A 27,245-nucleotide genomic window follows, 5' to 3' on the forward strand; every position below is an offset into this window, starting at 1 on the left:
CTAAGAGGGCTATCTAGCGTAGGAAACTGGCCGTCTACCCAGTTTAAGGATGGTGGATTTAAGATAATCCAGTTACATTCTAAGCATCTATGTCATTAGATTGCTAGGAAAAGAATGTATGTTTTCTTAAAGAATCCTACATCTACACAATACTTAGACACTTTAGCATTGAAAATTCCAAGAAAATGTTTTTCTTTTTCTAGACGGAATTATTTTGTCTCTAGTCAAGTGTTTTTCGACATTGAATGAGATCAAGAAGAATGAGACAAGTTCCATAATTGGAAGTCTCATATATGCTATGATGTGTATTAAGTTAGATATTAGCTTTGCCGTTGGCATAGAAGCATGATATCATTTTAACCATGGCCAAGGACATTGGATTGGGTAAAGAATATACTATAGTACTTGAAGAAGACTAAACGGTATGCTCTAGTTTACCAGACATCCATGTTATGTCCTTTAGGTTACATCGACTCGATTTTATAATTGATTGATGATCGAGTTATCCTCTGACTATGTGTTAACGTTAGGAATTGAAAACTGAGTCATGAAGGAGTATGATTACATCACAGACTCTATCATGAAAATTACAAGTATGGTTTCATCAGAAACTACTACGGTAGTTGTTAATCTCAGTAACTTCCTAATAGCTTTGACCGTGATTCCGAGTATGTGTATGATTATTATATTTTGTTATAATTACTCTAGTCATATGTCTAACTCAAGGGAAACACGAGCTGATAAAGCTAAACAATCGCATATAGCGGAAGTATGAAATTAATTAAGGAAAAGTGCTCAGCGAGACATTATGGGTACCAAGATATCATCAGAGAACAACCAGACAGAATTTTTTTTACAAAATGCCTATATGTAAACATGATTTACACATGAGGTGAAAAGTATGGTAGTTCGATGTATCATGGTTCGAGACCTGCTTAGAGTATAAGTGGGAGAGTTTTGGTAGTGGGTATACTCGAAAGCATGATTTTAAGTATAAGTGGGAGATTGTTAGGATTGGTATACTGAAAATCATATTTCGAGCATGTTGCACGGATAGAATTGCTTGTATACAATAAACTCTACAATCCACTTTTAACCCAAGGCGAGAAGAATTAATTTTATCGCATTGGTGTTTGCTTATGCATTTATAAGATGTTTCTCAAACATTTAAATGTATAAGAAGCAAATAAGTCTAATTCTTCTGCATAGTAGACTGGTCGTGAACGACGTTCACAGAAGGTGACACAGTCGGTCCTTTGTAGAAGAGAAATAGAATTTCACAACCTAGATAGGCTTTGGCTACCTATCGTGAAAGGTTGCAGTGTCAGTCCGCATGTTTCCTTACCTTAGGAAATAAACGACACTGGTGTGGTATAGCACTGAAGGATCTAACAGTTGAGATAAGTCTTTCTTGCTATTTACTGAAAGACAAGGTCTCGGTGATTGTTATTTCTTAATCATTGTTGATATAACATTGAGCATATGATATTGATTATGCACTACTTTGATTTATCAAATGGTGCGGATTTTTCGCAATCCAAGAATCCTGATATCTTGGGTAGTGGTGATTAATGTCTAGAGGTGCTAGTATTATTATTGCAATGAATTGTGTGCTGGGTGAGTCCAGTTTGATAATATCCTCAAGAGGTGTTCGAAAAAGGTTTTATTATTCAGAAACCCGGCCGGTTGGAATTTATTCCAGAATAATAAATAAAGATTTTGAACTAGACAACTCTTGGAAAAAGGTATTAATTAATTAAAGTCAAATAGCAGACTTAAATTAATTAATGGATATTTATATCTTAAACACGGGAAATAATAAATTAAAAAGGTAAAGCCCGGATTACTCGTAATTTGGGATTGGACGGGCAGTCAATATTATTATACTATAGTGGATAATAATAATATTCTATTGGACTTGTATTAAATTGGGGCTCAATTTAATTAGTAAAAGTCCAACAGGTTTGGCCCAAGTCCAGCCTCCATGGATCCCTAATCTGGCCCATCATAACTCTATATAAAGGAGACTAAATAGAAAACAAAATTAATGAATTTAATCATTAAATTTCGTGCTCCCTCTTTTCCTGAGGAGACGAAAATTTTCATTCCCTTCTGGTGGGAATTTTGTCTTCTGCCTAGTCAAGCCCCTTTCGATTTTGACAAGCTTTGCCCACCCAAAGGTCATTATCAGAGTTTGGGATACAGATTAGAAGGTTTGTGATTGAGCATGAAGAACATCACGTGGAGAAAGCGCAAGCAATCATCGATTCTTTGGAGAATCAGATCGGTAATTCTAAACCGTAGGAATTCATGAATTAGGGTTAAATTCCTTAAGCATGAATTAATGTGCATTCTAGCATGCAATTGATTGTTTAACATGTGAATCAATTAATCTCATAATCGGTCAAATAGATCTGTGTGTATGATTTATTTGTGAATGCATGACTTCCGCTGTGCAAGGGGCTCCAAACCCCAACAGGGCCAAATGGTGAATATTATTCAAGTTAATGGCAACCCAATGCATGAAGTTTGGAGTCACTACATATCACATTTTGGAGGCCCAAATTAAAGATACATGATGCATATTCGTCCAGGTTGGAACAGCCAAAATGAAGGGTCCTTTTAAGTTACATTTTGTGTTAAATAAGTGACTTTAGAAGTCCTAGAGTTACACCAAAGGTTTAGGAGTTACTTTTCTATTATTATGAGTCATTTTAAGTATCTTAAGTTGTACTAATGATGTGTGACTTTCAAGAGTCCATTATAGCCTATAAAAAGGCTTGTAAGCATGTCATTTGAGTGGATCATTAATCAATTAGGAAAATAGACTTTGTCTTTGTGAGTTGAATTCTCTTTGTAGAGTATTTCACTTGTTTGGAACTTATCAAGATACTTTGAGCAAGTTCTTGTGGCATTCAACCATACCAAAGTTCTTGGCAGATCGTATAGCCAACGGGTCGAGGTTTTCCAAGCTCTTGGAGTGGATCAAACCAGATTCTCAATCAAGGGAGTCTGCTGCCAATCCTTATACGTGGGGTTTTTGGATCAATATATTCAACGGACCCTTCGTCGTATCCTAATCCATATCACCTTCCTTCAGAGTGACATCAAACTCTCACCAATAAGATATTCGTAATTAGACATAAATAAAATAACAAGAGGTTTCCTTCAGTGTGATATTGTAGTTATAATAGCTCAAGGAATAAACTATTTGCATCAACGATGTGACATCCAAAGTCTTCATTTTGTCATCATACCTCTCAACATATTCCTTGACCAAAATTTCACTCCCAAAATATCGGACTTTGAGCTACCATAGTTGTGCTCTACGAAGAAGACAACAAGTGGCCTAAACGGCAGCTCGAGGAACCATATGGTATTTTGCTTCTGAAGTTTTCAATATAGGTATTGGCAGCGTCTATTCAAAAGTATGTGTGTATAGTTTCGGAATATTGTTGATGAAAATGATGGGCTAAAATAGAGAAATGAAGAGAAACAATGATGAGTCTTTTAAATATTTCTCATATTGGATATATGACCACATCAACCAAGGCAATGGAAAACAGTGATAACGATGAGAAATGTTGGTAGAAAGTGTCTTTTGTAAAAGATGACATTAGTTGCATTATGGTGTGCGTACAAGTGAATCCTAGTGATCGATCCATCAATGTATCAAGTGTTGTAAATGTTAGAAGATGATGTTGAACGACTACAAAATCCAAAATATCCATCTATCAGAATAAACCCAAATAGGAGGAAATGAAGAAGATAATTGACTTATTGATGAAACTAACTATGTATCATTATCTCAATATATCATGGCCTTATCAGAATTAACCCAAATGGGAAGAAATGAAGAAGATAATTGGCTTACTGGTGAATATGTGTCATTGCCTCATCATTACAATGCCAGCTTTGAGATTACGATTGCCTAAACCTGAACTTCCCAATCTTCATTTTTCCATCCACCTCTTTTTATACGTGTTAGTTCTGCATTGATAGTTGTGTTTTGATTCGTCACTAATAAGGTGCAATAAAAAAAGAAAAGAAAACGCAACTGGAGGATTGCAATATTTGGACTTCCGGCTCGTTAGAACATCCACAGCGTTGCTCTTTGCAAGAGCAGCCGTCGTGCCGACGGCACGGCAAGAGCCGTGCTCACCATTGCATTCTTGCCGTCAGCACGGACGTGCTCGATAGCAAGAGCACCACCGTGCCAACGGCAAGAGTACGAGCAGCCGATGTGGCATGCTCTGATTGGCAGTTGGTTTATCATTTTTTTAAAAAAAAATTGAGAAAATCTGAAAATTCAGATTTAATAAAAAAAATATTTTCCCACTTTCCAATAAAATATATCCATTTTTTCCACACTTTTAATTTATTTTTTCATTATTTTTATCCCAAAAGTCACACTTTCATCTATAAATGCCCTCATTTCAACACAAAAAATCACACTACACCAAACAACTCTCTCAATCTCAATTTTTAGGATTTTAATTATGTAATTTTTATTTTTTAGGATATTAATTATGTAATTTTTAATTTTTTAGTAATTTGTAATAGTATTTCGGGTATTTTGAATGCATTTTAATATGTGGAAATGTTTTTAGTAATTGGAGTATTTAAATTGAATAATAGAATGTTGGACCCTTGAATGATGTAAGAGCATGCTCTTGCGGAAGAGCATGAATGTGAGTGTTGTGCTCTTGCGGAAGAGTAGAGAATTAAAAATGAATAAATGTGGGTCCGGACCCACATCCGTGCTCTTAGCAAAAACATGAATGTGGATGCTCTTATGCCAAGACCAATGGACTGACCCCAACCAAAGGCCAATGTGCGTTAGCTTGTGATCCTCATTAATTAATTAATTTCATTTTTACAGTTATTAATAAATAAGCTTCATATTTTATAAAATTATTCTATTAAAATCTTATTATATAATTTAATATAAAAGAAATACAGTTCGTTCAACTAATTTTATCAACTTTGTTTTAGGTGGTAACTATAAAATTCTTACAAAATCAAAATAACATACTCCGTACTCTGTATATGTTTATGGAGGAAAACAATAGTACTTATATTATTTTATACTTCCTCCGTCCACGAAAAATATGGTACATTTGTCATTTTTTATTGTCCACGGAAAATATGGCACATTTAAAAAAGGAAAATTTTCAACAACTTATCTCTTATTTTTTTCCCTTCTCTCTTACTAATATTATAGACTTCACATTCCACTAATACTACTTCTTTCTTACTTTACCAATTCTACATTAAACTCGTGTCATTCACAAAATGCCATATTTTTTGTGGACGGAGGGAGTACTACTAATAAGGAATAAATTAGGAAATTATTTTATAAGCATTTCAACGGCAAGCAGTAGCAGCGGGTTAATTCTTTTTTATTCTAGGCTGTTTTATAAATTCCATAAGTGTACTGGGCTTTTTTTAAATTCCGGCTTTGGGAGAGACGCATGACCCTCATGCGTCGCCCATTAAGGAAATTATTCTCATTACGAATAATTTCGCATCATTTGATCAACCCCACCAAGGACATTCATCGACCAATCACGAGGACATGTCTTTTGGAGTCATCCGCGCTTCAATTCGCGACTTTCGTATAATGGCCATATAGGCTTGCACACGGTTCATGAACCGCCGGTTCCGGTTCATGAACCGCCGGTTCACGGTTCATGAAATGCATGAACCAGAACCGGCCCGCCTAGGGTCCCGGCGGTTCCAGTTCAAAAAACCGGCGGTTCAAAACCGCCGGTTTTCGGGCCGGTTCGGCGGTTCGGCCAATTTTTTTTTTTTGCATTTTTCAATTAAATTACGACTCCACGTGTAATATTTATTCAAAAATGTAAGATGAAAGTTGCAATTTTACTGAAATTACACGTTTACAAGTTACAACAATTACAAACCGAAAAATTTAAATACAAGTTACAACAATTACAAATCGAAAAATTTAAATACAAGTTACAACAATTACAAGTTACAAGTGTTGACAAAAAAAGACTTAGAAGTTATTATTAAAAAATTATATGTATATATACTCTTAATCGTCGAAGGAGATCTTTCTACATAACTAAATTAAGGACACCTTTAGCAATTCAACTTTAAATGTTGAGTTTAGTCTAACAATCAACAATTATAGTAGAATTGTCAAAAGTTTCCCGGATTTAGCCGTATAGAGAAATCTACTTCATCGACTAGAGTATATACAAATATAATTATGTAATTGTATTTGCATATTTTTAAAATAGGAACAAATGGGAAAAAAAGAAATAAAGGAAAAAGGACTTGAACTCAACTTAAATTTAAAATTTAAGTTGAGATGCCTACGTATCCCCAATGCTCATTTGCATTAGGGAATCAAAGCCCACGTAGTTCTCTTACCTTACTTACCTATTTGGCTTGGCCGGCGGCGGTTTACGGTTGGCCTACGATCATCCCAATCACTTTCTTGTTCTCTGACGTCGGCTTTGGCCCAATCATCAAGTAACATCACGGCTTCCATATTTTTCGCCGAGAGCTTACTTCTTGATTCAGCCAACACACGCGAGCCAACACTAAAAGCGGACTCGACGGCGACAGTGGAAGCCGGAACAGAGAAAATCTCCTTGGCCATTGACGCAAGGATGGGAAAATCTTTCTCGTGGGTTTCCCACCAATCGAGGACGTCGATTTGGGCCTGAGGAGTAGGACCTTCATCACCAAATGAAAAGAGTGAATCGAAATATAAATCCAATTCACTTACCATACCTGAGCTCCTTCCGCCGGTGCTGTAGCTGTATAGGTCGGCTAGTTGGGACTCGGCGTCGGGGTCATCATAATCGGCTTAAAATGCAAAGCCATAGTTATGTTGTGGAGGATGGGGGTCTTCTGACTTGGTGGGTGTTGTTATACTTGGTTTCATATTCGGTGTAGAGAGCGCGCAAGTTAAACTCGAAGGTTTGTTGGATAATGGACCGGTCCGGGAGGGTTATTTGAAAGGTTTCTGAGAGGTCTACTCCAAATTCGTCACTGGTATCGGATTGGAGTGCTTGAAGGGGGGCCAAGATCAATTGAACTCAAGTTGTTATAATAAAAATCCAAAATCCGTGAGGTACCGGCTAATTTCCATTTTGAATCCAATACCTTTGCAATCAAAAACACGGTTGAAATCTCACTGAAATACTTGAGCCATTTTTCAAACATGTAATATAAGACACACATTAGCTCAGGCGAAGAGGAAGCATTTTTCATTGCAGTTTTAAAACCAAGGGATATGTACATGCAATGTTCTAAAACACGAACAGCAGTGCAATAATAAACACCCGACAATTCAACAGTAGCATTTTTAAAATTTTTAAACAATTTAAATAAAGCCACACTATGTTCCCAACAACTATGCGAAAGATATAAATCATGAACGGGATAGGTTCTATAAAAATCACATAAAGCATCTTTATGTGTCAAAGTAGCATTATCAAAACCGATAGAAAATATCTTGTTGCATAATTGAAACTCATTTAAAACTTGTATAATCAAAGAAGCAATTTCGGGTGCAGTGTGTGGAGTTTCAAATTCTCTAAAACCTATTAAACACTTGTTTAAAGTCCAACTATTGTCCACAAAGTGAACCGTAATGCCCATGTATGAATGACAGTTAAAACAATCCGTCCACACATCGGAGCAACTGTTCACTCTGTGGCCCAAGTTGACTAAATAACGTGATAATTCTACCTTTTTCTCCAAACATTGCCGAACGGTAGATCGTTGCACGGTCATTCTACCAATTCTCTTGATTGCTACGTTCAAACCACTTTGCATAATAGCCTCAATTTTTTTGTCATCATAAACGTTAAAAGGAAAGTGCCTCATTGCCGCCCATCTAGTCATAACATCAGAAAAGAAAAATTTGATCATATTTAAACAGAGGCGTACCTGACGAACCCGAGCCGCCGGGCCCGGGTTGGAAGTTGAGTTGGGTTTGGGTAGAGGTAGTGCCGCATTCTACCGGAAGCTTTGTCACCAAATGGCGACGGAGGGTGCCATATCCTCCACCACTCGCAAATTTGTACACTTTATCGCAATAGTTGCAGTAAGCATGAAACGCCGATGTCTCTTCTTGCGAGTGCGGATCATGAGGACTTGGAATCACCACCGGGACCTTCTTGTAGTGTTTGACAAAAATGTCAGATTTCAAAGCTTTGGCCAGGTTAGTGGGTGGAGGGGGAGGCATCTCCTCATTTCTGCCGGTGCTAGACGGAATACGAGAATGAGATCTATCCTCGTTGTTGTCCGAGTCCGAGTCCGACGATATAGCAACGTTGTACTCGTCGTCTTGTTGGTAACCACCTCCCCTACCCCCACCTTGTTGCATTTCAGCGAGTAGCATGGCGGTCTTATGATCTTCTTCCAACTACAAATATTATATAAGTTGAAGTTATAAGTATAAGTATGGACGAAAAAAAAATTATGAACTCAATTTTATGAAATTATGAAATATGATTTGGAAAAATAATTTTTCATTACTTACTTGCATGCGTTCAGCCGCCACTCGGGAAACCTCTTCCATAACATCTCGACGACTAGGTCGCCTTGATTTTGAGGGACGAGTAGTACTTTGATCTTGGCCAATTCCCTTGCCCCGATCACCACGCCCGGATCCACCACGAGAAGAAGACATATTGATAAATGAAAGTAGTGTGGATGGAATATGTATGGAGTATAAATGTATAAGTGATGAATTACGAGCACAACAACAAATATAGTAGTAAGTAGAAACTAGTAAACAACTTGAGCAATTAGAGAGAATGAGGAGAGAATAGAGAAATTGAGATTGAGAAGAGAAATTCTTATTAACACAAGAATGGGGTGAGGAGAAATGAAGGAGAAGTGGGGTATTTATAGGAGTAAAATTGGAAGAAATAAAAAAAAAAGAAAAAATTTCAAATTTCAAATTTTCGGCCAAACCGCCGGTTTACCGCCCGAACCGGCGGTTCACCCACGAAACCGGCGGTTTTTCCACAAAACCGGTGATTTTTCCACGGTTTTCCGACAGAAAACTGCCGGTTTCTGACCGACACGCATGCCCATGCGCTGCACCCTAGCCCCTACGCCTGAAAAACACCCGGAACCGGAGGAAACCGGTCGGAACCGCCTGTTTGAACCAACGGTTTTCGTCCAAAACAGGCGGTTTTCGCCCAAAACCGGCGGTTTTCGTCAAAACCACCGGTTCACACCGGTCCCTACTTTGAACCCCTACGAACCTATCCTGGATTTAGCCGTTTGAACCGTTGAACCAGCGGTTCAAACTGACGAACCGCCGGTTCACGGTTCATGATTTTGCCGAACCTGAACCGGCCCGTGTTAACCGCCGAACCGCCGGACGGTTCAAACCGCCGGTTCCGGTTCACGAACCGGCGGTAAACCGCTGGTCCGGTTCAGATTGTGCACACCACTCTCATCCGGACTCCGATGGGGGCGTGCAAGATTCTCACGCGAAGCCCTATCGAAGACGAAGACAATAGTTTTGGAGGATTCGAAAGAGAGACGCATGAGGGTCATGCATTTTACCCTCAATTAAAAAAAAATGAAAGACGCATACGTCTTACCCTAAAACGCATCACGGTCATGCGTTTCATTAACGGGCGACGCATGAGGATCATGCGTCTCTCCTAAAGCCGGAATTTAAAAAAATCCCAGTACACTTATGGAATTTATAAAATAGCCTAGAACTGAAAAAGAAAAAGCCCCCACAAATTCAAAATTTGAAACATCCGTTTCCATAAAATCGCGACGCCAACATTTCAAATTCTGATCCAATGGCCACCGACGGCAGCCGCGACTTCCTCACCTCTGCATCCAAAACGCCTTCAGCCGAGAAGTCGGCTTCTAGGAAACAAAAGCAACATCATCAGGCTATGGACACTTCCAACAAACGGAGATTTGAGGCCTACAACCGCCTTTAGGCAGCCGCCGTCGCCTTCGGAGAGAAGCTCCCGATCCCCGAAATCGTAGCATTGGGCGGCCAGTCCGACGGCAAGAGCTCACTGCTTGAAGCGCTGCTAGGGTTCCGATTCAATGTGCGTGAAGTCGAAATGGGCACTCGACGCCCTCTCATTTTACAGATGATTCACGACTCCAATGCGCTTGAGCCCCGCTGCCGATTTCAGGTCCCTAAGAGCATCCACAATAGCGCCTAGCGCACCGCCTAGCCGAGCGCCGGCGCTAGGCGGTGCGCTAGGCGAACTATTGCAGCCGCCTAGCCGATTTCGCAGAAAAAAACCGCCTAGCGCTCGGCGGTTCCGCGGCGCTAGGCGGTGCGCTAAACGATCCGCTAGGCGCTATTGCAGCGTCCGGATCGCCTAGCACACCGCCTAGCGCGAATTTTTTTTTTATTCCGAAACACTATATGTACGCGACTTGCCTGTCATTTTCATTCGCACCACTTGTATTAACAAGTACTCTCTCTATCTAAATTTCTGTACAAGATCAACAACGGTAAATGGATCTCAACAACGAGCCTACTTCAGGGAGTAGCGGATCTCAAACTCCTCCGATCCCCGTGGGAGGTGGATGGAGTCAGATGCACCCGAGTCAGATGCACCCATACTACAACATGTACCTGTGGCAGCAGATGATGCCCGGGATACCAGCGGGGGGAGTCTGCCGGGGGCGTTTCCGGCGATGTCGGGGTGGGCACCCAGTGTCCAGATACCGGGGTGGGCACCCGGAATGCAGATGATGCCCGGCGGGGTACCGGCGACACAGGGGACGCCGGGGGACGTCTATCGCCCCAGTGTTGATTTTTCGACTGGTTCGTCGCACACATCGACGCCAACGGAGGCTGCGCCTCCGGCCCAGTTTGACACTTTCTCCTTCGATGACTTGGGGATAGATCTTTCCGGTATTCCGGATGCTCCCGTTCAAACGGGGGGCGCAGGGCGGGGTCGGGGCACCCCAAAGAAGAAAGGCAAGGGGAAAAGGGTCGGCGAGTCCTCGCAGCCGGGTGAGGACGACAACGCGGTACGGAGGAGGTGGACGGACGCGGAGAACGTCGCGCTGTCCAAGGCGTGGGTGAGTGTTTGCGACGATGCTCTCGTTTCGAACAACCAGAGGATCGTCAACTTGTGGGGCAAGATAGCAGCAGCCTACCAGAGGTTTTGCCCGGAGGGGAGGCCACGCAATGGGGAGGATTGCCGGAAGGCGTGGGACCGAATCAGGGTTGCGGTCTCCCGATTTTCGGGCTTGTACACCAACGCCCTCCGCATGATGAGCAGTGGGCAAACTGAGGACGACTGCAGGAGGATAGCGGAGAAAGCCTTCCCCCTGAATGGGGTGTACAAGGACTTCACCTACTGGAACTGCTATCTTGTGCTGAACGACTCCGAGAAGTTCCGAGTAGGTGTCGACTCTGGCTGGCCGAAGAAGCAACGGCTGAACTATTCCGGTGATTTCAGCGGCAGTAGCGGTGGTTCCCACGACCTCCCTGAAACGGCCCAGGAGGTCCCGACTCCTCGTTTGTTTGCTCGCCGTACTCGCCCCGGTTGGGCACAAGCGGGCTCAACGGGAGGCGATGGGGTCGCCGGGGGTTCACAGGAGGTCCAGTCGGCATCCCCCCTTGGCCAATCCACAGCGGATCTCAAATTCTTCGCGCGTCAATAAACGCACGCTCAGATGGTCAAGACGATGGCCGAATAGCGGGCGGCGGTGGACCCCGTGGAGAAGAGTTTGCTTCAAACATTGCTCCTGAGCATGCAGGAGGATTTGGAGGCGGCACGGAGGGAAGCTGCCGGGAGTAGAGGCGACGGCGACGGAGGCGGAGGCGATGGTGGCGACAGCGACGGAGGAGACGACGACGGCGACGAGGAGTGAATTATTGTACTTTTTTTTAATTATTGTACTTTTTTTAATTATTGTAATATTTTTAAATTATTGTACTTTTTAAATTTTTAATAGTATTATTAATGTTTCCCGTATATGTCTCATAAATTAAATTCCGTATATTGTGTGATTGTTAATTATGTCATTTTATATAATTGTTATTAGTGATGTGGCTATTGATGTGGCTGGGCTATTTATGATGTGGCTAGGCTATGGCTGGGCTATTTATGATGTGGCAGGAGGATTTTTAGTGCTGATGATGTGGCAGTGGCTAGGCTATGGCTGGGCTATTGCTGGGCTATTCCTATTGTGGATGGCCTAACGTTCCTCCTATTTCTTCGTAGTTTTGTTATCTGTGGTGAATTTTCTGTACAAAAATTTGATTGAGAATGGCTATGAGTAATTTCGAAATTCGAATTGAATGAACGATTTCCTTTGTATTTAGAATACGATGCTTCAATACCCCGATGTTCAAATGTTCTGGATTCAAGGGTTTATAAGTCCGACCACATTGTGAACATTTTAGGGAATGGTTGAATCAGTAAATTAGTTACTCTTGAATTTGAGTTAGCATCATTTGGATATGCCGTTCATGAACGTTTCTAGCGATTAATCAGATTTGACTTAAGTGCGCACTTGAAAATATTTAAATGAATAAAACAAACCCTTGCTTGTTTTGAGTGAGTAGTAATCTGGTTAGTGGAGCAGGATGAGGATTCTGAAGAATATGGGAACGAAATGGTATCATCTATAGCTATTGCAGATACGATTAAATCTCGTACTTAAGCACTTTTGAGGGAGACCAAAACTGCAGTTTCAGCTAAGCCCATTGTTATGAGAGTGGAATATGCACATTGTCCTAACCTTACCATTATAGATACTCCAGGTTTTATTCTCTAGGTACACAAGGAAAGAGAAAATCGCGTTTCAAGGCTACTTGGCCTTTAAAATAACGCAAATGTACCCATTTTGTTATCAATTCCATTTATGGGAAAAACGCCGATGAAGTTGGCGTGTTTATAAGTAAAAACGCCAGTGTTATTGGCGTGTCTAAACGTAAAGACGCCAACGAAGACGGCGTTTTATACTTGTGCCGTATTTTGGGCGTATTCTTTCCAATGATCATTACGTAGAAACACGCCATTGGTGTTGGCGTGTAGTATATAAAACACGCCAATGACATCGGCGTGTTTAAAAGGAAAGACGCCAATAACATCGGCGTGTTTAACCAAAAAACGCCAATTTGAGTGGCATGTTTTAACAGGCTGATATAGCAGCCTCCACCCCCAAATCGCGAAAACATCACAGCCACACCACACTTTGCGATTTTTCTCCAAGCAGCGTCAGTCTCCGCGAATTCGCCCTCCTCTCCGTGATTTCGCCCTCCATTCATCAATCGGTGCTATTCTTCCCCAGATTCATATATTTTCTTCGGTTAGTATGCTTATCTTTTACATTATTAGAGTAATTGTTGGATAGTTAGCTAGGGTTTGTAATGGGTTGTGAATTGAGTTGAAATATTATGCATTTTGGATTGGTTGAATGACATTATTGTTGATTATTATGTTGGATTGTTTGGGTTTAAGTGAATTTGTGTATAAATTTGATTATAAACCTAAACCCTAGGGTTGTTATAGCTAAAAAATTGGGCAAATTGTTTTGGTTTATGTGGGTTTTGGTTGATGTATGTTGATTTGTTTGAATTGTTAAATTTGTTTATATTGTTAGGTTTGTCAAATTGAAATTGGACAAATTGAAATTGTTAGGTTGGACAAATTTGTAATTGAAATTGTCAATTTTTGTGTAGATGAATTGTGTTATGATTTTGGATGTGAAATGTTGTGTAGGTGAATTTGTGTATTGTGAATTATTTGATTTTGGTGTTCCATATTGTGAAATTGGATTAAATTGTATGTAATTATTGAAATGATTTATGTTTGGTAAATGTTAAATTTGGATTATGAATGTCGTGTAGGTAAATTATGGCATCATCTTCGACTTCTGCTCGTCGGCTTGCGTGTGGTCCTGCGGATCCTTCTGTACTGTATCTTCAGAGACAACACGTCTCTAATAACATATGGGCAGGAGTTTCATCCGAATACGTACGCTGCCGACGATATGAAGGAATAATTTGGAATGTTCCCATACATCACCGTGTTTTGGGCAAAATTCTATTTTTGTGAATGCATGTTAACTTAATTCCAATTTAATGAAGAGCAATAGATGAATTCCCGCACAGTGAGTGACGCATAACATTTGTGCGTCGTTATTAATGAAACGCACAAATGTTATGCGTCTTTACTGAAAGACGCACAAATAATATGCGTCTATAAAAAACGACGCATATAGATTATGCGTCGATAAACGACGCAAAACTGTTATGCGTCGTTGCTAAAAGACGCACAATATATATGCGTCTTTCAGTAAAGACGTATATTATTTGTGCGTCGTTAAATCGGGATTAAGAGGGCAGAATGCTCGTAATTGACAGACGACGCAGCGAGCAGCGAAGGAGGGGCGATTTCAGCGACGATTTCCGGCGATTTGAGGCGTTTTCCGACAGATTTCAACCAAATACCAAACATATTTCGGTAATTATTCATCCATTTGGCTACATAAATCAATAATTGCTGAAGTTATGGAGGTTTTCCCTAATTTAGTAAAGTTAGGGTTTATATGAAATTGCTCAATTTACGGACGATTTCTGTTAGTGTGTTGTTTATTTGTGTTGTTTTGTTGCGTATTTGTGTGTTTCACATGAATTTAGGGTCAATTGTAGAAGTAAGTGGTTCAATTGAAATTATATACACAAAGTGCAGAAAATAGATATATTCTTGTGCAAAAATGTGAAAATTTTAGTTATCTTATGCTATTATATGTTGGGTGAATGTTTTGAAGTAGATGGCATCTGCAAGTTCTGAACAACAGTTATGTTATGGACCTGAGGATCCATCCGTACTGTTTCATCAAAACGAACATATTTCAGCCTCATTGTTGGCGAATGGCACAACAAATGTGTTGAGAGTTCGTAGGACGGAGAGTAAGGTTTGGGCACTGCCAATATATGAAGATGTGATGCATTGGCTTGATGTTTGGGGGTTCAGAGGTGTGATTGAATGTGGAAGGCCAAGAAGGATGGACAATGACCTAATAACTGCATTGATCGAGCGATGGAGGCCTGAGACCCACTGTTTCCACCTTCCAGTTGGTGAGGTAACCGTAACCTTACAGGATGTGCAAAACCTGTGGGGTTTGAGAGCAGCCGGTCGTGTTTTCACTGGCTGTGACTACCCTATTGGATATGAAGATTGGCCCAGCAAGTGTAGAGATGTGTTGGGATGGATACCTGACGCAGAAACAGAAACGAAGCACGGTGGGTTGTTGATGACGTCTCTGATCAACCAAGCGACTATGTCGTTGGGTGATGGGCTGCATGAGTATGCATACGTCCAAAGAGCACGTATACATGCTCTAATCTTGTTAGGGGGGCTTATTTTACCGGACACTACCGGGTGCAAGGTCCCCTTTATGTGGATAAATGCCTTTGACGATCCGGAAGACGTGGCTAATATCAGTTGGGGTAGTGCTGCTTTAGCATACCTGTATCATTATTTGTGCGAAGCTTCTGTAGGCAGACAGAGAAGAGATGTGGGTGGCCCTATGGTTCTCTTGCAGCTGTGGGCGTGGGAAAGAATGCCTACATTGAGGCCAGCCTTCTTGATATCGCCTACGCACACGCCGTATACCCCGTGTGGAGCCAAGTAATATTTTTTTTAAGTAACGTACTTAATTATGTATTTTTTTGGGTAACTTTTGATATTAATATTCCGTGTAGGTGGCACGGAGTTACTGAAATTGGAAATGCGCCCCAACATTCAGTAGCTCATTATCGTGATCAGTTATCATTGATTCGTCCGGGCCAGGTGAAATTTATTTTTGTTAGCTTAGCTAATGAATTAATCTAGTATGAAATTAATTGTGTGAATGATATTATGTTTTTGTAGTTTCTGTGGACACCATATACAGATTGTATCCTGCCCGATTACTGCATTGATTCGACCACATCCTACTTGTGCGACACATATTTGGTGTGCTGGTCATTTGTCGAGGCACACGAGGCTGGACGCGTTTGCCGACAAATCAACCGCTACCAGCGTATTCCTCAGTATTGTGATAGGATGCTACATAATGCCGGACATCTGTCTAAAAGTCACCGCCGTGGGAGGAAGGGCGCCGATTGGGCTAAGGTACATAAATTCTACATTGAAGAATGGGATTTGAGACACCACAGGTTCCAAGCAAATTTTGATCATGCCACGATGACCATGGATGGTAGCATTAATCCGGGCTATATGGCGTGGTTCAATAGGATCACAGTGTCGTACCTAGTTCAACCTGCGACACAGTCAACGGTTGGGATGAACGAGTCAGCATCTTCTATGATGAAATTGGTATGTTATGTTTTTTTATATTATAATGTATTTAGTTTGAAGTTTGTATAGATTGATTGTAATGATTTTGTATTTGTGCTATCTAGGTCGAGACCATTCAGGGGATATGGCATTTGACCTCTGAACACGACACAGACCCTCGATTACGGCAGATTCGTGCAATGGCTGCTGAGGCGCTTCGTACGACGGACCATACTGATGTGATGGAGTATCCAACATCGCAACGGCGAAATGTGGTCATGCCGCCACGCCCACCAACTTCTCTTCGTCATGGACTGCCGGGTGTCCGGACGGGAGGACACGGGATTACACGACAGCATAGGTTGTCGCAGCAGCAACCGCCGCAACCTGATTATGCGGTACCAGAGCCCTTGAGTCCGGAGCACGATCCCCCAGGATGGTCTCAGTTGAGTGGTGCAAGCCACGAGCCCTCGCAATGGGGAGCACGGGCATCATGTGATTCGTTCTTTGGCGGTGGGTCTGATTGGGGTGCAACTCAACCAGGGCGTGATTCATACTTTCAAAATTATCAATTTGTTGATCCTGTGGGGGAAGAAGAGGGCGGGGAATAAGAAGAAGAAGAAGAGGGCGGGGAAGAAGAAGAAGTCGGCGGGGAAGAAGAAGACGAAGTAATATTCCGACGAACGTCCGAGGGATCCTCACGACCAGCTATGAAGAGTTCATCAAGTGCGATTGGGAGGGCTATGCACAATGTATTAAGGGGATTGTCAACAAGGAAGAACAAAGGGAAAGCTCCGACAAAGTTCACGCCTTCATCTAGATAGATTTCGAATGTGATTCGTTCTTTCGGAATGTATGAAAGTAATTTGTTTTGAACAATTTTTGATGTGATGAAACAGGTTGTCATCTCACATATTTTCTATCCTGCAATTTTTGAACAATTTCGGTAATTCGTTCTTTGTGTCTATTGAAACCGGTTGTTATGAACATTTTAGATATGGTGGAATGAACAAGTATTATGATTTTTGACGCATAACAGGTATGAACAATTTTCTGGAATCTACCGTGTGTTTCTTCATTCACTCGGTGACGCATAACAGTTATGCGTCGTTTCTGGGTGACGCATAATTGTTATGCGTCGTTCGTTAGTGACGCATAATAATTATGCGTCGTTTGTTAGTGACGCATAACAGTTATGCGTCACCGAGTGAATGAAGAAACACACTGTAGATTCCAGAAACTTCGCCCGAGCGGGCGATTTTGCATTTATAAAACGCCCGAGCGGGCGATTTTGAGCAATCCAATGACGATTTTGAAGTCGGATTGTGATTTTTGAGTCCAGAGGGTTTAGTGACGCATAACGATTATGCGTCACCGGGCGATTTTCGTAGCGCACTGAGTCCACAAACTTGTGATTTTTTAACATTTTTGAAAAATTGTCGACTAACATCTCACATATGTTGACACATACACATAGTACCTATTACATCAGCCTCAAACACAGATACATAAACATAGTAGTTTATACATAAACATAACATACCACGACTTTACTGAACGGCACCGGCCGAGCAATTTCTTCGGTCATGCCCCTCTATCCCGCAATTTCTGCAGCGGCGGGGAGCCCTCGGTTCATCTTCCTCCTGGACATCCATTTGATTAAGTATCCTCCTTCTTCTAACGCGGCCACGCGTTCTAGGAATCAACTGCTGAGGGGTGATGCACAATTTCCATGAAGGTGCAACCCAATACTCTTCGTGTCTTGGTGCATCAAATGAAACTTGAGTATAGTACTGTGATCTCCATGTACCTAGGTAGTACTTCTCATCTATGAGGTCCATCATAACATGACCTCTGTCTCTAGCAACCGCACAAGCATGCGAACAAGGGATTCTCCACATCTGCCACTTACCACAACTGCAACTCGATTCCAAATACCTGACTATTTGAACATTGTTGCCCTTTGACACTCCTTTTACGATTCTTCCTCGAGTTCGGACATGGTACTTCCCAACATCTCGGTCAATGACAGTGACGTAATGTTTTCGCCCCTTTGAGTCATTCTTAGCAAGTTTGTCCCTCGCCCATGGGGTTAATTCACCTTCGGTGTGTTCGATTGTTGTCTTCTTCTCCACCCACCATTTCACCGTCCTCCAAAATGTCAAATCAACCAACGCTCTAATCGGCAACTCTCTCACACCCCTCAAGACGTTATTGTAGCACTCCGACATGTTTGTTGTGGCCACCCCCCACCTAAGTCCACCATCGTAGCACAGTGACCAACATTCTTTTGTAATCCTATTTAACATTCGAACCGCACCACTGTTGACATCATATAGTGCTCGACGTCTTCTGGTAAATTTACGTTCCTGAGAACTTACCCCCAACTTCCATATAATGGCCTTCACATTGGGACCCTTGTGCTTCTTCAACACATTTGCCCTAACATGAAGCAAACAAAATTTGTGGTGTATCTGCGGGGCCCTTGTCATGATTTCAGACTACATTGCATTCAAGAGTCCTTTATGCCTATCTGATATAATGCACACCTCCCGCTCGTATTTCACCACATGAGTTCTGACATGATCCATAAACCACGACCAACTGTCATTGGTTTCTTCATCCACCACCGCATATGCAATAGGCAAGCATGTCTTGTTAGCATCAAAACCACAAGCAACAAGCAACTTACCTTTAAATCTTCCTCGGAGGTGAGTCCCGTCAACTGTTAAAACCGGTGCGGCCTTCTGGAACGCATGTATTGCAGGCCCAAATGCCCAGAAAACATAGTTGAACACCATTGTACGCCTCTGACTCAACAGATCGTTATGCTTCCACTCAACAATTGTGCCCATATTCTGTGACTGGAGTTCAAACATGTAGCTTGGCAACTGCCTAAACGATTCCTCCCATCCACCGTATACAAACTCTATAGCCTTTCTCTTTGCATACCACGCCTTCTTATAACTGATTAACACACCAAATCTGTCTTGAACATCAGCTATTATGGAGAAGACCTTGAAATCGGCACATTGTCGCACATGATGTCGAATCAACAGAGCTATCATTGGGGATGAAAAGTTAGCATGATCTCTATTAGCACGATGGCCTATACAAGTATGTCGATTCTTCCACTTCCTAACTTCCCACATATCGTCATGCGACCTTTGTGTAACCGAAACCTCCCACTTACATTCCCTCGCCTTTTCAGCGTCGGTGGTGCTGATGATGCCTGCCCCTGTTACTGTCGTTCCTGCTGGAAATTTGCATACAGCATGCCACCTTCTTAGTTTGCTCTCGACAACCTTAAACTGTTTTTCATTCCACAAACTCCACATAGTAATAGCAGTCTTCACGTGTAGCTTGGAATCGAATTTTGTTCCCAACACAATCCGATGCGGCTCATTCTCATTCCAATACAAAAGGCTGTGTTCATTACCACCCACATCATCCGATACTCCAGAAGGACGACTTGGTAATTCACGAAAGAATCTAAACCCACTAGGATTGTATTCCGGAAGTGGTTGTTCACCTTGCATAACAGGTTTACATGGTACTATCTCATCATCAGAACTAGCACCGACATCATCAGCACCATCACCATCACTGAGATCGGGGTCTGCCTCTGTCTCAGATAGTGGCCTTGGCTCAGCAAGATCATCTGCAGCATCGACCTCATCATTCAATCCAACCCCAACATCAGCAACATCTACAACATCTACAACATCTCGCTGCTCATTCATACTACGATCAAAGCTCATTTGGTCCACCCTCGCAGATGAACCAATACCACAGTCAAAACTCATTTGTTCAAACCTCGCAGATGCTCCAATACCATAATCAACAACTGGTGGGATTTCTTCACTCCTCACAGGTGAATACTCAACAAATAATTCAATACAACCACTTGAATTTTGAGCATTGTTGAACATAAACATTACACTATCATCATTGCGAATCACAGAACATGTATAACTCATACCGGAACCATAGACTATACATTGTCTCCATAATAATTCAATTGTGTGTTGGTTCATATCTATTCCCATTGCATCACAAATCATTGCTACCAACTCATAATAGGAAACACCTGAATTTAATATAATGGAGCTCCTCGCACGAGGTGGGTCATAACCAATACCCATATGTGGTAGTTGAACTACTCTACCACCCCAATACAAACTCACAAATACTTGCATGATTTCTGCATCAAAAACATATAAACCAACGACAATTAAGGACATTTTTCCTACAAGCCCTAATTTGTATAAATTGGGTCAAACTAACAAATGAAAGCGCAATAAACATGAATAATGTCGAATGTAGCTAAATTGATTAACAAATTACCGGATCTTATGGAGAAATCGCCGGAAATCGCCTGAAAACGCCGGAAATCGCCGAGAGAGGAAATGAAAGTGTGTGAATGTTCGTTCTGTGATCTGTGTCTGCCTGGAGGGGGTTAAAACCCGACTTAACGACGCATAATGTTTGTGCGTCGTTCAATAGCGACGCACAACCCTTATGCGTTGTTAAGCGACGCATAATCTTTGTGCGTCATTATTAAACGACGCATAAGGATTGTGCGTCATTAATAAACGACGCACAAACATTATGCGTCACCCCCTCTAGTAGAATGAATCTATTCTCCTTCATTATTTTGGAATTCCATTAACTTCTTAGCACAAAAGAAGAAAGAGCTCCCGTGTTTTGGCACTAGTGGATCAGATGGGGTTCGGCGGTTTATTGAGGTGTGGTCAGCCAAAGGAAATTGACCACCATCTTATCACCGCTTTGATTGAACGTTGGAGGCCAGAGACTCACACGTTTCACTTCCCAGTCGGTGAAGCGACTGTAACATTGGAAGACGTGGAGGTTTTATGGGGCCTGAAATTTGATGGAGAGGCTGTGACGGGTTACATCCCCCCGACACAACCGGGATATTGGCAGGACAGGTGTTTGGATTTTCTAGGATTCATACCGGACGCATCCGAGTTGAAGGAAATGGCTTTTAAGCAGACAAGCTTATCGCGTCAATTGAGGATTGAGCTGAATGATGAGCACGAACACAATATATATGCTCAGTTGGCTCGTATCTATTGTCTGCTATTACTTGGTGGTCTGATGATCCCGAATGCCACCGGAAATAAAATTCCGTTCTTCTACCTGCAATTTTTCATGGATATAGAACGGTGTTCTACCTATAGCTGGGGTGGTGCGACGCTTGCTTGCTTGTACCACAATTTGTGTGAAGCTGCCGTTGCTAAGAGGACGGATGTCGGGGGAGCCTTAACTCTATTACAGCTGTGGGCTTGGGAGAGAATCCCAAATATTAGACCGAGGATGCTAGATCCCGTGCATACAGACTATCTACCATGTGCAAGCGCGTAAGTTGTTCATTAATTCATTTTTTAAGCTTTATGTTCATAAATCTTCGTGTTATTCGCTCATAATTTACATTTTATAGATGGAATGGTCCGGCGTCGTATGTAAAAGCACCCGGACATTGTATTGAAAATTTCCGAGATCAGTTCTCCATGATGCATGCCAACCAGGTACTTCATATACTTATAAATTGTTTTTTGTTTGTTGTTTTTTATTGAAATTAATTTGAATAAATTTGTGTTACATGTAGTTTATTTGGATGCCTTATCTCCAACGGGAGTTGCCGGAAAGTTGTGATGCCGGTCGTCCTGTATGGATGTCGATAACAACGCTTATTTGCTGGAATCTGGCTGAGCCACACCTGCCACACCGAGTGTTGCTCCAATTTGGGATTGTCCAACCGTATATCCCGCAACTCCCCCGGTTCCACGGTACTGATTTTGCGAAACAGGATCGTCGTGGAAAAGCTGGTCGAAATTGGGTTGATTGGCACGCCAAATATATACAGGAGTGGGACAACAGACACTTTTTGGTGTGGACTGATCTGGAGTACAGTGATGAGCCTGTTGCAACCGAAGAATATATGGATTGGTTTCGGCAGATAACTGTGGTGTATTTAACCAAACCTGGTGTGCATGCTGAACAGGGCTTCCACGAAACGGCATCTTCTCATAGATTCGCGGTAAATTATTCATACTTAACCAAACCCTAGTTAATTATTTAAATTCATATTATGATATGTATTTAACTTTGATAATTGTAGGTGGAGACACTTCACAACGTGCGCCACTTTCTAAGTGGCCAAGATACGACAGAACATCCGGCTTTGGGAACCATTTCGAGGATGATTGAAGAAGGACTGCGGATATCCGGGGAGGCTGAGCGGATGGACTACCGTCCTTCGCAGCGCTCTGCAATGGACGTGGACGTACCCGTAAGGCAAAAGGCAAAACGACGAATCAAGAAGAAAACCGCCTGCGGAGAGTCGTCATCTCAGCCCGTACACCGCTCCGATGACGATTTTGTGGAACCACCTCCACCTAGATCTGCTGTTCGAGGCCGTCATTCTGTCAGCTACACCGGTGGTACTGGAGAAGATATTGGCCTCAGTGATGTCCCCACTTCTCCACCGCGGTCGTCTGTGCAAGATGACTTTTTTGGGGTGGATCTACAGAACGTTGTTGTTCAAGATACTCCTCCCTCAAGGATCCCTAGATCTACATCCAGAATTGGGAAGGGGATACGGGGTTTATTTATGCGGAAACGGCGAGATGATTAAACTAATTTGATACATTCTATTGATATTGGTGGTTTTTCATTGATTTGAACTCTTTATATTAGTAATTTGATAAATCCTCTTTTTACACGTATTCATATTGATATTTTGAACTCTTTATATTACTTATTGGTCGACGATAGGAACAAACATGCCATTCCCAGTTGGCCGTTTTATATCGCTAAGATTTTGTATAAAACGCCACTCCAATTGGCGTTTTTAACTTAGGGAAAATTTGGCCAAATTTTGCTACGTTGTAGCGGACATTCTGCATAAAAACGCCGACGACAGTGGCGTTTTTCCATAAGACGCCAACTTTATTGGCGTTTTTCAAGGAACACGCCAACAACGATGGAGTGTTACAGTTAGCATTTTTTGAAATTTTTTCCTACGCCCAGCTAACGTTTCTGAATAAACACGCCAATGTAGTCGGCGTGTTTTAAAAGACGCCAATCCAATTGGCGTTTTTTGGTAAGACGCCAACAATATTGGCGTTTTTGGGGTAAAACGCCATCGCCGTTGGCGTTTTACAGTTAGCATTTTTTGAACTTTTTTCCTACGCCGACGTAACGTTTCTGAATAAACACGCCACTGGAGTCGGCGTGTTTTAAAGAAAACGCCACTCCAATTGGCGTTTTAAACTTGGGGAAAATTTGACTTGGGAATATTTTTCCTTACCAAAATTTTAAGTAAAACGTTACAATGTGCAATTCAATAAATAGCTACGATTATAAACAGAACAATGTTCAATTCAACTAAATAGTTGTTACACATTCAATTGTCTCGCCTTCTCCGGGTAAAGAAGCTACGGATACCCTTCCCGATTCTGGCGGTGGAGAGTCTAGAAATCTACACGCTTCAATCCACCACCGGGTTGACCCGACCAAGGCAAGCGTTTTCGCATTTTTCAGCTTTGGGAAGGTTTTTCGCGTTTTGGGGAGTGAATGTGACTAGGGTTTGCGATTTTGGGGGAGATCTGCGTTATATGGTTCAACCGGAAAACGCCGATCAGGTTGGCGTTTTTTATGTTAAACACGCCAATGTCCTTGGCGTTTTATAACTTAAACACGCCATCAAGATTGGCGTCTTTACTTTTAAACACGCCAACTTCGTTGGCGTGTTTACATTTAAGTATTTTGGTTAAAAATACGAGCAACATACGGTGCCATTTTAAAACGCCAACTGTGTTGGCGTGTTTGCGTATAGACACGCCAATAACACTGGCGTTTTTACTTATAAACACGCCAACTTCATCGGCGTTTTTCCCATAAATGGAATTGATAACAAAATGGGTACATTTGCGTTATTTTAAAGGCCAAGTAGCCTAGAAACGCGATTTTCTCCAAAAGGAAACTTGAATATTATATGAAAGGTTTCTTTTGTTTATGTTTGCAACTTATTTCCTGACTTTGTTTGACAGGCAAAGAAGGGTGAACCAGAGAGTACACCAGATGATATTTTGTCGATGGTCAAATCCTTGGCTAGTCCACCTCATCGTATTATTCTATTTCTTCAACAGAGCAGTGTTGAATGGTGTTCATCTTTGTGGTTGGACTCAATACGTAAGCTAGATCCAACATTCAAGCGCACATTTGTTGTTGTCTCCAAATTTGATAACCGACTTAAGGTATGTTATGTATTTTATAGGAGTAGTTTTAGAGAAAGAAAAGGAATAAATAGTTTTAGATTGCGCTTCTATGTCTTGAGTTAGTCATGTCTCGAGTTAGTCATGTTGGGAAGTGGACAGCTATTTAAGTGCGGGTGGATACCTTGGGGTGAACACTCGACCTTTTTTGTTGCTCTTCCAAAGGATAAAAGTATTGTGTCAAATGACGAGTTTCGTAGGAAAATATCTCAGGTAGATACAGAAGTGATACACCATTTACGTGATGCAGTCAAAGGTGGATTTGATGAAGACAAGTATAGATCCCACATAGGTTTTGGCTGTCTTAGGGATTATTTAGAATCTGAACTACAGAAGAGGTATAAGGAGGTTGCCCCTTCTACATTGGCCTTATTAGAACAACGCTGTAGTGAGGTAACCGCTGAGTCGACTAGAATGGAGGTCAAAATACAGGGAACTTCTGATGTCACGCACCTTCGCAGATCTGCTATGTTGCATACCGCATCTCTGAGCAACCATCTGGTGTATATTCTAACTTAATATAAGAATATTTCAGTTTTGCAAATTGAGCCTCATTGCTCTGATGTTGATTTGTTTGTAAAGATTGTGATTGTATTTACTGTAATCCTTGAAGGAATCACTTCTTGATGGAGCAGCTGATCCAGCACCAGAACAATGGGGGAAAACAACAGAAGAAGAAAAACTTGAGAGTGGTATAGGAGGTTGGCCTGGTGTTAGCACAGATACAAAGCCTCCCAATTCAACTCTTCGTCTTTATGGTGGCGCTGCATTTGAAAGAGTAATCCATGAGTTCCGCATGGCCACCTATTCTATGGAATGCCCAGTAGTGTCAAGAGAGAAGGTGCATATCCTCAACGCAAAATAGTTTTTAGTAAAATATTTTTGTTAATAATTCCTTCCTTGGTTATTTGGCAGGTGGCAAATATCTTACCTGCACATGCTGGCCGGAATGGGAGTAGAGGAGTTTCAGAGGCTGCTGCAGAGATTGCTCGTACTGCAGCTAAGTTGTGGCTTGCTCCTCTTCTAGACACAGCATGTGACCGCCTTGCTTTTGTCTTGTGCAATCTTTTTGATATTGCCATTGAGAGAAACCGCCATCATCACACAGGATGTAAGTTTAGAACCACAAAATTTTTTCAGTTCATAGTTTCTTAATGGCAAATTTATTCTATGGTCGCTCTATGGAGTTCAATACGTACATGTTTATCACCTTGAAATACACAATTGTTGATTGTTGCTATTAGATAGTATGATCAAAGATATAGTGTCCCCCAATATAATAGTTATGCTCAGTTAAAAAACTAGCATCTTCCAGCTCTCCATCATTGATTATACCCCTAAACCTTTGTTTTATAGTTTAGACTACTAATATTATTTACTTTTTAAAAAAGTTGCATGTTATATGATCCTTTTCTCTCCCTAAAACAACTATTCTGTAATTCATATGCCCCTTTCTCCTCTTAGGAAACAAGAGCAAAGCTATAGTTTTAGCTGATTACATGACTTCCTCTTTTCATTTGCCTTAATTTTGTTAGGATGGTCAGCAAGCTGGAGACATGGACGGGTTTGTTGGTTTCCTTGCTGCTTTGAGACACTCTTACTACAGCTTTGTAAAGGATCTTGCCAAGCAACGCAAACAAGTAGTTCGGCACCATCTGGATTCAGTCACAAGTTCATACTCTCTGATTTGCTATGAGAGTGACATCTCTGGGAGTTTCAGTTCCGGTGTAAACTCTATTTACCGTGGAAATAAAGTCCAAACTGGCTCATTTGCTTTTGATCTATCAGATGGAGGGCATATAGCTCGTCGAGAAATTATTGACCAGCCAGAAAACATCCCTCCAGGAAAAGATGAGACGACTCGAGGAAAAATGATTGAATCTAGAGAAGTCCTAAAAGAATGTCAGATGACTGTGCCTGAGACCCCATCACCTAATCAACCATGTGATGGAAACTACGTGGTAAAGAAAGAACCCAGTAATTGTGTTGAAGTTGGAGCAAGGAAACGGCAAGCTAGAATTGCAGGCAATAACAAGAATTTGGCTCACTTCAGAACCCAAAATGGTGGTGTCCTGTTTTCTGGTGGAGCAGGTTCAGGATCTGTATACACAGAGATATGTTCATGTGCTGCTCAACATTTTGCCGGAATTTGTGAAGTTCTGGTTGAGAGGGGTGTGGCATCAAGTTTAAACTCAGGATTCCTCACACCTTGGTAACATAACTCTTTCACTATATTTATTAAGCTATAGTATCCCCCATGTTTTTAGCTGATAGCACTTCACTCTTTCGATTCAAAATGCAGTTTTTGTTCACATTTTTCTGATTGACATAAGTTCTTTGCTCTAATGCAGTCGCGAGAGGCTTATGGTTGTGCTCGGATTGGATTTGTTTGCTGTTACTGATGTGAAATTCATGGACATGTTCGTTGCACCTGAAGTTATTGATATGCTTCAGAACGAAAAGCAATCAGTCCAAAAGCGCCAGAAAACACTGCATTCCTGCTTGAACGAGTTCAAGAACGTTGCCAGATCACTGTGACAGAAACATCTCAAACTCTCCCCACAAAGAAATCTTAGTCTGCTAAAGGTATGTAATTTGATAGAAGTCGCTAGATGCTGTCCAACCTTTTGATTTCACAACTGGTGAAATGATCATA

General features: G+C 41.6%; 1 long non-coding RNA gene and 1 pseudogene across 1 annotated transcript; both read left to right on the forward strand.

The window, feature by feature from the left end:
• Positions 1 to 9,812: 9,812 nt before the first annotated feature.
• On the forward strand, positions 9,813 to 27,139 carry LOC121758675 (annotated as a pseudogene).
• LOC121758676 lies at positions 21,634 to 22,042 on the forward strand. The gene is made up of 3 exons (XR_006041535.1): positions 21,634 to 21,670; positions 21,751 to 21,838; positions 21,919 to 22,042. It is a non-coding gene; the product is annotated as an uncharacterized LOC121758676 (long non-coding RNA).
• Positions 27,140 to 27,245: the final 106 nt, after the last annotated feature.

Source organism: Salvia splendens, chromosome 12 (genome assembly GCF_004379255.2).
Source record: "Salvia splendens isolate huo1 chromosome 12, SspV2, whole genome shotgun sequence".
Classification (NCBI taxonomy): domain Eukaryota; kingdom Viridiplantae; phylum Streptophyta; class Magnoliopsida; order Lamiales; family Lamiaceae; genus Salvia; species Salvia splendens.